The sequence below is a fragment of the Castor canadensis genome, chromosome 15 (assembly GCF_047511655.1).
Source record: "Castor canadensis chromosome 15, mCasCan1.hap1v2, whole genome shotgun sequence".
Classification (NCBI taxonomy): domain Eukaryota; kingdom Metazoa; phylum Chordata; class Mammalia; order Rodentia; family Castoridae; genus Castor; species Castor canadensis.
The window spans coordinates 92,996,407-93,010,873 of record NC_133400.1 but is presented as its reverse complement, the minus strand read 5'-3'; positions in this window follow the sequence as shown (position 1 = coordinate 93,010,873).

Sequence of the window (14,467 nt, the reverse complement as noted above, 5' to 3'; positions counted from 1 at the left end):
AGCACATAGCTATTAAGTACTTAAATGTAGCCAAATCCAAAAAGTCATTCGTGTTTTAAAGACTATGGGAAAAAAGATTTTTTGTGCTCAGTCATTTTATATGGATTATAATTTCAAATGATGATGTTTCACATATCATGTAAAATTTTTAAATTGGATAAAACTCACTATATCTGTTTCTTTTTTTAATTAATGTGGCATCTAGAAAACCTGTGTTTAACCCTGTGGTTTAATATACTATTGTGCTTCACATGATATTTTTTGGACAAAGTTGCTCTATGTGCTATACACAGACATTGAAGGGCAGAACTTGACTTGAATCCAGATCTTCTCACTTGAAACTGCCAGCTCACTTCAAACTGCTGTAAGGTTGTCTAAATTGTTAACAAAGGAGTGAGAATACAATTCACCATCTTCCTATGATGTACCAAATACTCCACTAGAGACTTTAATATAAGGCCAAGAGCAACACTGGAACAAAGGTATTACTATGTTCATTTGCTACATGAAAGCACTAAACCTCAAATTTCAATGTGACACATCCTTTCCTACACAGTCAGTAGCTGTTTAACTAAAATGCAAATCCAAGACACCTCCTGAGTCCAGGCTCTTATGTTTTTCAGGTTGTACCTTCCTTCTATTATTTTATTTTTTATTATCATATTATTGTTTTACTGGGGGTACATTGTGACATTTCCAAAAGTTCTTACAATATATCAAAGTTAAATTCACCCACTTCATCATTCTCCTTCATTCTCACTCTTGCTCCATTCCTGGAAGAGTTTCAACATGTCTCATATTTCCTTCTGAGTTTAAGATCTTGAGCACAATATTAAACTACTGTCTCATTATGAATGAACTAAAACCAAAGAGAAAATGTTGAGTGTTTAGAGGTGAAAATGAATATTTGTGACACTACTTAACATGCTAAATTCTACAGACACTTAATAAGTTATTCCATAGCTTGGCATGGTTAGTGCTAGGAAGAATTTCTCATTCATGAACTCGTAGACTAAGAAATATTGATAAGGAAATCTTCATGGTAAATTACATGATGCGAGACACTTAGCTTGTTCTTAATCACCGAGTGTTTGTGATAGATGAAAAGCAGTCATCATGCAACTAAAGGAAATGACACTCACAAACACAGACAGCGCCTGAAACACTGGGGACTTAACTCTCCATCACAAGTGACAATTAAGTGGTAAACGGGAAAGATCGAGGATCAAATCACCACACAATTTTCTCGAGAAACTACATGGGGCTGTGAATTACCTAGGAAAAAAACAATTAAGTCATTTCAAATCATCTTTTGAATGCAGGAATTAAAATTAGATACAAAAATCTATATAGTGAGAGGAACAGAAATCCAAAAACGATACCCACTATGCTATTACGAGAAGCATATTTCTCAAATTTTTATTTTGTTCTTTTTCTCTAAAATTATGGTTGCCAGATTACATTTTCCTTATACACCTTCTGTCTTTACACAACCTTTATTTCCTCAGAAGAGAAATATTATTCAGAATAGACGTACTTTCCAGAAGTAATTTTTCTTTTTGAATTAATAAGAGATATTTCTATTAAGGAACTGTACAATTAAAATAAATATGTTAAGCCCTACATTCAGAACCAAAGAAATCTATTTTTTGTGGTTGAATTTTTGTATCTATAAGATCTGTTAGCGAGTTCTTCTATGGGTGAGAAAAAGCCACAAAGAAATATAATTACAGATGTAATTTTAATTATTTTGATGGCAAAGAAAGGAGCCTTTATTGGAAGAATGGTTTGGGAACCTTTAAGTGGTAGAATATGAAGAAATATTTTAAAAAGATAGTGCACAGAACACTTAGGAAAAAAAAGTACTGAACTGAAATTCTGCACTTATAACAACGGACATATGATAATAAAAATATTTCTGGGAAATCTTAGCACATTTTTGAGCTCTTCACTCAAATGAAGGCAAACACGATGAGGCAGATGTTGAATGATGAACAGTTTGTTGCTCAATTCTAGAATCGTGGTAGGTTCTAAATATGCGCATTCTAGCTGGATTTCATCCCTCAAAGGACAGAAAAGCAATGACCATCCTCTCAGTCCTAGATCCTGCAATATCAAAACTTCTTACTCACTTTCCAACTTCTTCAGACACAACATCCTCAGTAGGAAACAAAGTAATGGAAATAATTTCCTTTCTTCTTTCCTTCCGCAAAGCATGTGGCCTAATCTATCCTGTGAAAACTCCAATTTATTTTTGCATTCATGATCCTTCATGACTAATTTCCTGAGCCAAACTATAATTACTTTAATTTTACACTGCTGGAGAGAATTTGAAAACAGGACTTCTTTAGAAGAAAATTAACTTATATAATGAGTGGAGAGATAAATCATATTAGCTCTAATTAAAGTATATTGACATTTTGGTTGCATATGAATAAAAATCAGACACAATGAAAGCAGGCTTCTCATAAAGAGTCAATTTATGGAGATTTATGAAGATTTTAGGAACTTGCAAAATTTCATTACTTAACATCTCTATTAAGATCTTTACAAGCATGCATAATGAAAAGCTTAATAAAAGATTTAATAAGTGGACTTTTGCTTAAAGTCACACTGATTCAGTGCAAGCAGAGGTTTTAAACCCCTAATGGAGATTGAAATGATAATTGTCAATTTAGAAATACATATGCTGCCCACACAGTGCAAAGTGGAGAATAAGACAGAGTTGGGATGTCAGAAATATCTGTAACCACAGTAATTCAAAGGTTTCTCTTTGCATCCTACCTATGATGTTTAACCTGTCTTCTATATTATTTTGCCTAATATCTAAACAAGTTGACGCCCTAGAGAAAAGAAATGTGGATGTTTTGCTACCATAAAACCATATTCCAAATATTCCTGTTTTTCACCAACCTTAGATCCTTTAGTTTTCTCTCTTTATGTTGGCAGTGAATATCTAGAGTAAATATATAAATTTAACTTTAACTTGATGGTGGAAAGAATTAGATTTTTCTCACAGAAATGCTCTTTCTTCAAACTTATACAAGAACACTGCTCAATGATTTAATTTTCAATATTGTTCCTGAATGGCTCATAAAAAGATGCTCTCAAACTAATTTGCAGAGAAATGCATTGCCTATAAAAGTGCATAGTAAGCAGCAGTCTGTGTGTCCAATTTGGAGATGAGATTTGCAGCCGGCATTTGCCACGGTGCTCTCCAATTTCCATGAAAGCAAACGTCCCATTTGACATGGCATTCAAAGCCACCACACTCAGTTGGCCACTGACATTTTTATCCTTAACTGTTTAAGTTCTTACAGCCATAAACATGGTATAGCGGATCTTCCTTCCACTGTCATTCACACCAAAACCTATTTACACCTGCTATTCTTTCCACAGTGCTCAAATAACATACCATTACAGTAAGCAGAGAAACTTCAAAGCCTTCTAGAAAATAGTCATGTTTACTCTGCGGAAAAAAAAATGCACTTGTACGTTACCAAACAATAGGAATATACATTTTTAAAAGAAAATTCTAGACTAAATACTGTAGAAATATATTTCAGTTTCACCACTTATGTATTTGCTATTTGGTATTGCAAACAAATATTTTCTTCTGTGGTATTCACCTATTTTTTCACAGAGCTAAAGCAATAGTGCTTTTGGTAGACAAATTCTCTCTTTCTGTGTATATCCTCCGCATACCCCTTAAAAATATTACTGCTTTGCATTTTCCTAAATCTCTGAATTGTATTTCTAAAGGCACCAGGAATGAAGAAAGCAGATAATAGTATTTTCAGACAACTCAGAAAATAAATGGCATTTTAAAAGCAGACAGAGGGAAATAGAATTTTAAAGAAAGAAAAGACAAATAGTGATCACAGCCTTTCTGATAGTCTGGTGGGAAAAAGTAGTATCTTAAACAAGCATAATTCAGAAAAACAACTACGATGTAATGTGTATTTTAAGAGACATATTTTTAAATGCTGAACTGAGATGTTCATAAATTAAGGGGAAGAACGGTAAGAAGCCTTTGAGATAAGGAAGGGACAGAGGGGAGGCCACACGCAGGAATTCCTGTTGTGTTGTGCTGCAGAATACTGGGCAGACAATGCTCCAGGTGTATTCTCACAGTGCAGACAGAAGTACGCAAGCTGCACCCACAGAGCTGTGGCTAATATTTAAAGGCTCACTGTGGCCAATCACACACCAAAATTACACTTGAAAATTTGCAGTCTGTATGTCATTAAAAGCCTCGAATCATTGCCGTATTTTAAAAAGTTTCTGGTTTGCAATTGACAGAAACAAAAGTAAATACTCTAGAGAAATATGTCTTAAATCAATGATCCAAGTGTTTCCAAAGATAAACTACAGTTAAAAATGAGCTAAATAAACACACACACACACACACACAGATACACACACACACACACACACACACATGCATACGAAGATAAGACAGTGAAGATAAAGCAGTATGAGCAAGAACTGAGAGAACCAGAAATCAGAAAAATCAGTTGTAGGAAAAGATACAGAAATTATTTGATGTAGACTATAAGCTAAGTACAAATCACAAAGGAAATCTTCAGTGTTTAATGACATTCAAGTTAAAGAATTTTATTTATAACAGATATAAAGAGTCTTGTATGTTCTTTAAGAAATAGCATACATTCTCTAAGGTAAACAAGATTTCCTATAATGCTCACTAAAACCTTTAAAGGTTTGTCATTCATATTTATGTCATTAACTTACTTGGAGTTGTTTTTTATGTAAGGTATGTTGAGACCTCATTTCACATTTTTTTATATGAAAACAAACTATTTTGCAATTTGATCATCAGAAAAGAGTCCATAAAAATAAATCCAATGCAAGAACACTCTGCTTTTTACCTGTTTCTTATGAATTTGGAATGCTTAGATTCCTATGTTTCCACTAGGAAAAGTGGAAAAGGAAAACCCTGAGATGTATTGGAAAGATAATAGTGAATCCTATAAATATTCAAATTTTCAATGAGAGTAAAGTAGACTTTTCTGGGCAGAAGGCTTTTCAAAAGAGATTTTTTTAAAGGCTCTGTTTTGTAATCAAAGTCAGATTTTGTCTGAGACCAGCATGTCCTAGGCAGCAAGTGCTTTTTCTTACTCAACTTTATAATCATAGTGCCTTATACAGTTTTGGGAATGGACCAGTTACAAGCTGGTCCTATATGTCATGCCATCTGTCCTTGAAGGTATTAAATGTCTTGTTTGCTGATGTTTGGCTCTGGATTTAGGTGTGAGTGTGTAGATCACAACTTTGTCAATGACATCAGTGTCTCCAGAATGTGCTACCTGACCCATGTGTCAGTAGCTCAATTAAGGGTAACATTAGTGATATTTTGGAAAGCAACAAAATGTAGCTCACTGATACACCATCCCCAGAAGTTGTTTAATACCTGGTTAATGTTAATTCTAACTCTTGCTATTAATAATTCTTATATGATACCATGCAAAGGAAATAGACATATCCCTAGAGAGACAAACACGGTCACATTGCAATTATCTTCCATTTTTCTCTGTGTGTGCCTCCAACACAATTTATCTTTTGCTGTCAATTGTTCATTTTCTATTAAAGGTGTTCACTCCATTACCTAATTTTTCAAAACTTTGTCAAGTTTCACTGTTTGCCTTAGGGGTGTCTTCATAGGCAGCACAAGCCAAAGTGTAGAACCAGCATAGATTTTGTTCTTATTTTTAGAAATTAGACCTGAACAGTAGACTAAACAGAACACTATATACTTACGTTGATAGTATTGTTAATGAAAAAAATATTCTTTTTGTTACTTTTCCCTTCACATGAGATTATTTTAATCATGGTACAATTGAAATTCTGTGTAAATCAGAAATGATAATTTTAGTCTCTCAGTTCCAATGTGCAAAGCTTAAAATGTTCAACAGAATATCTTAATCTCTGATTGATACATATTCTACCACATTGCTCACAAATATTAAGTAGTTCAAAAAGCTATTGAAGATTTATCATAATTTTCTCAAGTCCCTAAACTACACTCGCTAACTCAGTCATCCATTTTCACATTTTTACGATTTCAGGGTCATAGCTATAATTATGCCTGCTACTTGATGTTTCTGGAACAAATGTTCTATTTTTACTTCTTAAAATAAGTAACAGGACATTTATAAGGTCACAATTAAGAATGGAAGTAACCTAGAGTTAGGTCCTGCAATTTCTGTTTTGACAAATCTTTCTAATTTAAAACTGGGCAAAGCCCACACAGGTTACATCTATGCAAGAAAGGTATATTCCTTGTCAAAATGGTTGTATATTTACTGAGCATGTGGGAAAATGACCCTTGATACTTCCACTTAAAATACTTCTATTTTCAGAGGGATTTTGCAAAATACACTTTTCTTTGGTATTATATACATGACCCTTCTGAAGTAACATTGACTCAAAAACTTACCAAGTGAGTTAAAATTATGAAATTACTATGCAATCAGTTAAGTGTTGGATGAGTAGCTTTAATTTTCTGAGTCTTTGGCAAGCATGTGACTATATCAAAGAAGTCATCACTCTTTTTACTGATTCTGCAGTATGGCACTTACATGAGATACTTGCTACGGCCCTGCTTCTAACACCCTCTAATAAGGCAGATACTCATTTACTTCCTCCCCAAACCTTCTTTCCTGTGGATTGAACCCAGGACCTCATGCATGCTAGTCAAATGCTCAACCACTGAAGCCATAAACCTACACCTTTTCTAGGTATTTTGTTTTTGAAACAGGGTCTCATTTTGTCAAGACTGACCTTGAACTTGAGATCATCCTACCAGCACCTCCCAAGTAGCTGGAATCACAGCATGCATCACCTCGTTTCCCTGTATCTTCTCATGGACACTTCACGTATCCTATATTCCTTATACGAAAGCTTAATATCTCAATTTCATTGGCAAATAAGAAAAAAACTGGAATTCAATCAGCTGGTAAGCCATTTCCTTCTCAGTGGTACATCAAAACAGTGATAATGCTAAAGTATAGAACATAATTGATTACTATCAATTATGATTCCTGTCCCAAATATATTGCCTTCTTTGACAGAGTTAATTGGTTAAATCGAGTGAAACTGAGGCAACTTGAGAAATGAGCTTTAAAGCAATGGCTCATAGGTCTCACAAGACAGTCCCTAAGTCTGGTAAGTTGAGCAGAGGGATTATCCTTACGTGCCCACAGACTTATGATGGCTTCCTCACCAAAAGTGACATCTTTTTTCCCCTGACTTCTCAAACTTGAAAAACAAACAGCCCTCCTTGTACCTAGCAGTCATGTAAGAAAACATTTATTTTGTATTGTTGGTAAGCTGGATTTTCCCAAGGACATTTTGCCAAACTGAAACTCTGACTTAAAATTCATAGTTGATCTGAACTTCACAGTGAAAATCTGAATTTAAAAATTTCTTTTATTTCAATCCACTATAAAAATCACAGTAATTTTCTTCCCTCAAAAAACTCAATATAAGACAGATGAAACCGACATAATTTCTAAGTACATGAAAACAAAGTAAGAATGATATTTTTTGGACCAAACCCGAATATATGTATTTTTACTTTCTTGAATCCAAACCTAGATGGTTAACTTCTCACTATGTGACAAGTGGCACAGAAACTTGTTCCCTGTTCCCTACTTCTGTTTGTTTTCTGGTAGAGATTCTCCATAAATAGGATATTAACTGAGTTGCCTCTGCATACTTATATCAATTTTCTATTGCACTACAACAAACTACCACAATCATAGAAACTTGAACACCATGGAAAATTATTTTTTCTTATTTCTATAGATCAGAAGTCTGGGAATTGCTGAGTTGTATCATATATTCATGCCTCACCTATCCACAATCCAAGTGTCCGCTGGGTCATTTCTTTCTGGAGGAGTGGTTGTTGTTAGAACCAACTCTTTGCAGTTCTATGACTGATATCACTGCTCTCTTGCTGATTGTCAACCATATCCTGGTCTCAGCTTCCAGGAAACATCCTCACACCTATCATACATGGCTGCCTCTGTGTGCTCTCTCTTCTTTCCAATCCCTCTTTCAGGAAGTATCCAGCCCATATAATGATTTACTTAAGTTGATGTGAACCAGAGCTTACTTTCTCCTCATCCTCCCAAGAATTTGTTATCATTCATCTTTTTCATAATAGCCTTTCTTACTGAAATCAGGACATACGTCATTATGGCTTTGATTTACTTCCTTGATGATCATTACTGTAGAGCACTCTCATTGGCCAGTTGTATGCCTTTCTTTAAGAAATGTTTATTTAGGTCTATTGCTTATTGCTGCTGCTTGATTGAGTCACTTGGGTTTTTGGTTGGTTGTGGGTTTTTTGCTTGTTTGTTTTGTTTTGCTATTGAGTTCTTTGAGTTGCTTACATATTCTAGATATTTACCCCATGTCACATGTATAGTTTGCAAATATTTTATCCCATACTATAAGTTTTTTCTCCATTCTGTTGATGTTTCCTTTGCTATGTAAGAGCTTTATAATTTGATATAATCCCATTTTCATATTTTTGGCCTTTTCCCCTGTGCTTTTATGCTTCTCTCCAAATCTTTTTGTCCATCCCAATGCCCATAAATACTTCCCTATCTTTTCATCTAGCAGCTTCATGATTTCAGATCATACATTTAAATCTTTAATCAATTTTGAGGTTTTTTAAAGTGGTTAGAAATAGGGGCCAATGTCACCATCAACATGTGCCTTAACTGTGCATGTTCTTATCACCTTTGTGAAAAATCAGTTGGCTATAGATGTGTTTGCTCCTAAACCCTTTATTCTGTTCCATTGACCCATATTTTTTTGTTTATTTGTTTATTTTGCAGTACTAGTGCTTGAACTCAGAGCCTACACCTTGAGACACTCCACCAGCCCTTTTTTTGTCATGACATTTTTCAAGATAGGGTCTCGCAAACTGTTTGCTGGGGCTGGCTTCAAACCATGATCTTCCTGATCTCTGCCTCCTGAGTAGTTAGAATTATAGGCTTGAGCCACACTGTCCAGCTATGTGTTTGTTTTTATGCTTATATGATGCTGTTTGATTACTATTTGCTTTGTGGTTGAGCGTTTAATGGTGATTACCAGAAGCAGGAGAGAGAACCAGGCAGGGAATGATGACAAGTTGATCGATGGTTGTGATGTTGCAGTGACATAGTAATAAGAAGTGGACTATGAAGTTACACAGAATGATGACTTTGGATAATGATAATGTACTATGTATTTCAAAAAAGTAGATGACAGTATTTTTAATATTTTCTCCATAAAGATATGTTTATGCCTTTAACTCCACTCTTACAGTGTAGTATTTAGATGGTTTAAATCCAGTTACATGTATCTATATCTTTCAGGGTAGTGATGGTATGATTTACTCATATACAAGCCATGATACCTAAGGAAGGACTACTGATTGAAAAAGCAGTGTTGAGTTCACTTAACATGGTGATCTCCGGTTCCATCCATTTTCCTACAACCATAACTCATTTCCTACAGACATAATTTCATTCTTTATGGATGAATAATACTCTGTTGTGTATATGTACACCACATTTTCTTTATACATTCATCAGTCAAGGGGCACCCAGGTTGATTCCATTGTTTGACCTCTGATAATAGTGCTGAAATAACATTGGTGTGAAGATAAGCCAAATATCACATTTTGTCTCATATGCGAAATTCTAGACTTCTACACACACACATACACACACACACACACACATACATGACATGATGACACGAATGGAAAAGGGGGACAGCTTTGGGGAGGGAACTGGCAAGAATAGGGAGGGGGAAAGAAGAAAATGAAGGGGAATGAACATGATCAAAATCTTTTTATTCATGTATGCAAATAAAGTAATGAAACCCATTAAAATTGTAAAATGTTAAAAGAAGGGAGAGGAAGGAGGATGAGAGCATAAAAGAAGAAATGAAATTCATGAAAATACATTCTATGCATAAATGGAAATATCACAGTGAAACCCCTTTGTACAATTAATATAGGCCAAATTAAATAGTAATAATAATAATAAAGATTGTGGAAACAGCAATGCTGTGCTTTGAACTCAGAGCCTCAAGCTTGCTAAGCAGGCCTTCTACCACATGAGTCACACCATAGCCAGGCTCAAAAAGTCAAAGGCCACATGTGTTCCCTCATCTATGAAGCTAGACCTACAAATTAAATGTATATATGATCATATATGTATATGTATATATATATATATATATACATATATATACACACATACATATGTATAGTGAGAGAGAGAACAAGATTGTATTAGTCTGTTTCAGGTGACTACAGAGGTGACAGAGGTAAACAAAATGTTAAAGAATGAAAAATATTGAAACAGCCCATCTGTTATGAAGAAAATATAATGTACTATACAGTAAGCTGTTGAATATTAGGGAGCATGGTGATAGATAATGAGTAACAGGGGGTTTAATTTGATTAAACTATGATATACACAGTACTGAAGTACCAAGGTGAGATCCCCTTGTACTATCAATATACACTTAATTTTTTAAAAATGAAGAGCAGAATGGAAAAATAAATCTTTTCTAGGAATGAGTATCAGTGGGAGGGGGCTGGGCATAAGGAAAGGGTGAATGAGAGTGAATATAGTGGATGCATTTTGTATCCATATATAAATATAGAATGAAACCTGTTGAAATTGATCTAAGAAGGTGGGGAGAGAGGGAGAATGATTGGGGGGGTGTAAATCTAACTATTATATATTATAAGCTCATATGTAAATATCACAATGTATCCCCATATAACTATTATATGCTAATAAAGTCATAAAAATATGTCTGGAAACATTGTATACCTATTAGAATCTCTAAATTCAAAGTTGTGCAATGTCAATTGCCTATGAAGATGTGGAGCTAGAATGCTCATTGCTGATGTGATGTAAAATGTTACAACTATTTTGGAAAACAGCTTGCATTTCTTTCTTTTTTTGTTTTTTTGACAATACTGATGTTTGAACTCAGGACCTCAAGCTTGCTACACAAATGCTCTACCATTCAAGCCACACCTTCAACCTTTTGGTTTTGGTTTGATTTTTCTAGAATTTTGCATTTTTGCACAGGCCAGTCTTTGCCTGCAATCCTCTTATCCTGCCGCCTGAGTAGTTGGGACCACTGATTTACACTACCATGCCTGGCTTGTTTCTCAGATAGAATCTATCTAACTTTTTTTCTAGGACTGGCCTTAATCTTCCTATGTCTTCCTTCTGAGAACATGGGATAATAGTTGTGCATTACTACAGCTGGATAGTTTGGCATTTTCTTACAGACTAAACATTCTGTATATAAATCACACTTGCAGTTATTTATGCAAATGATATGAAAAACTGTCCACTAGAAACCTACATGCTAGCATTTAGAAAAGCTTTATACAAAATTACAAACAGTGAAAGTAGATAAGATGTCCTTCATAAATTGAATAACTATCTCATGTGCCAGAGCACTTTACTAGGAAGTGGAAGGCCATGAGTTCAATTCCTAGTACTGTAAAAATAAATTAGTGAACAAAACAAATTCACATTATGGAATATTATTCAGAAATAAAAATAAATGATTAGTCAGGAAGGTAAATATATGAATGATAAAGCCATAATCATAAATGAAAGAAACCATCTGTCAAAGGATGCATATTTTATAATTCTAATTATATGATACTTGAGAACGACAAAACTCTAAAGAAAGTAAAACAGATCAATTATACTTAGTTTTAGGGATATAGGAATTCTTATGGTTGGGGAAACTGGATGTAGGGTTGATACAAACCTTCTGGATTTTCTTTCAAAATATTTGGCAAATCTAAAACTGTTTTAAATGAGACAATGTAATTTTAAAGGCAATGTCTGTGTTGTACTCATAGACATGACAGATGTCAAAAACAGGGGAAAGACTAAATGTCAGTAAGAGAATTGTGTAGCTCTAGGGGTGGAGGACCTTCAATAACTTTTCTCTTAAACTTTGCCTGCATTTTATTGATCACCCCAACTGTCAAGAGAAACTAAAATATCAAGTGCTTATTGCAAATACTTAATGCCTGAAAAAGTTCATAATTTTGCCAACAATGGAGTATTATGGAAAGATGTATAGACAACTTGCAATGTCTGCTGAAAGTTCCAACAATAACAGAAAGGGCAAATACTTAACTGCACACAAACTGTGTAAAAGTACAGAATGAGCTAGGTTTATTTGATGTGTTCATTCTGCCTCACATAGGTGCATTGAAACAGCTTTGAGAATTAAGAAATTCAAAGTAGATCTGCCGTCATCTGACAATCGGCCTGAAGGACCTCTGCTCCCTCAAAGCAATGAGCTTTAGCTATGAGGCATGCATGATGCTAACTCACTCACAGACCCATTTATTTTACCAGTGCAGAGAGGGATGATTTAAGGTTCTAGGGAAGTCAGAGTTTTGTTATTTTACCTCTCATCAGCAGGTAGTTTGCCTCCTCAGAATATCGGAATAAGTAAAAGACCACTTTTTGAGTGGAAATCAATTGCACAAAAGTGTTTTATTATGGTATTGTCACACATACATATAATGTACTTCTGTAAAATTCACCCCTCCTATTACTTTCTTAACTCTCATCACTGTTTTACAGTTTTTGGTGGGATTCACATGCAAAACCTTGACCTAAAATGAAAAAATAAAGTGAATGTGCAAAGGCATGTATTTTATTGTCACAAATTGTTTTCTCCCCCTCAGTCGCAGAGTCCTGGTTGAAAAGGGGTAGATCTATGCATGCCCTGAAATTTCACTCACAATTACAAAATGAACCTTTTTACAAAATGCCAGTTTGTTTTTACAGCTGCAGAATAAGCCTCTCCCTCAATGAATTAGCATTGCCTTATCTATAAATTATCACTGATATTGAGTTGATGAGCAATTCTTGCAGTTTTCATTTCTGCTTATCATTGAACACTCTTGTTGAATTATTTTGAACTCAGAAGCGTTTCGAAAGGCAAGACACATTGATTTCCTCATTATGTCAGGAAATGGCAAGTTAAGCAAATTTCTGCAAACCCTTTCAAATTCCCAGGTCTGTTTAGAAGTGATAAGATGAGACACTATGTGTAAGTTAGTGAGATTTGTATTGAGACAGTTCTCAGTGGAAATATTCTTGTCCTGGAAATTTGTCCTCTCCAAGGAGGTGAAGGAGTTCAAGGGCTAATTCACTTCTAACATATCTCAGCATTTTCTACACAGTAGGAGATGTGGGAGGCGTCTTTGTGTTTCATTGTTTTACACTTTTGTGCTCCACACACAATTTTCCAAACCTCCTTAAGAAAATCACTCTAATACAATGACCAATTGTTCTCATTAACCACAAATGCATGACGACCAAACCAAAAGTAAGATCACGATTGATTAAAGGTACAAAGGGCTGGTGACATGCAAGCCAGACATTTCTTAAAACCTGATGAATAGCTTGCCAAGAAGGAAACGATGTCAGTTTCACTCAAAACTATTTTTCTTCTACAGGTCACCATTTGACATCAAATCTTAAAAAGCGTACTTTGTAGGACAGAAATTACAGAAACTGGTAAGAAAAATAAGAATAATAATGACAGAAGCTTAGAGAAGTAAAAATTAAAAAGACAGCAGTGGCAATTGAAAGGTCATAGGAGTAAAACTGAGGGTCTTTTGAGAATAATCAGTTTTATAACTGAGTGAATTCCCGATAGCACAGGCATAATAATTTTCATTCAGATTTGGAGGCTCTTTTGACATTTCCATTAGCTGAAAAACATACAAATAATTGAGTCTACACTGATTTGACTTATAAGTAGGAGAACAAAGAACATTAAAGACTCATTTAGATGTTGCAATTAAACAGTACATAAAATGTTGATTTTATTGTATCCTGGTACTTTCTAAGAATTTCCTGTTAATTATGTAAAATTTCAGGGACCATAGTCCTTTAGTAGTTTGTATAGAGTCTGAAAAGCTTAAAAACAGTGAAACAGCAAGAAAACGTGTTCCTAAAAATTTTTAGATGTTTTAATTCATTTTAATTCAATAAACTGTTAATTAATGATAGAGTCAATATATTCCTACATAAACACATGAGCTTGAAAGATGAATTCAGAGTGGTTTTGTGTATGTGTGTGTGTATATTTTGCTTATTTCATTGTTTTAACCTAAATCTATGATAATATACATATGAACACTCATTCCATTCTTCATTTCTATTGTTAGCATAACATCCAAGAGGCAAAGGAAGATAAACATCGTGAGAAAGTCACCGAACTCTCATAGATGCTGAAGTTCACTATAGGACAGGACCAGATTTCAAAAAAGTGCAGGGATGGTGAAAAAAAGTGTCATAATCTCATTGCAACAAAAGTGAATGCAACATGCATTCAAAGCACTGCTTAAAGCCAGGTGAAATAATTTTATAGTATT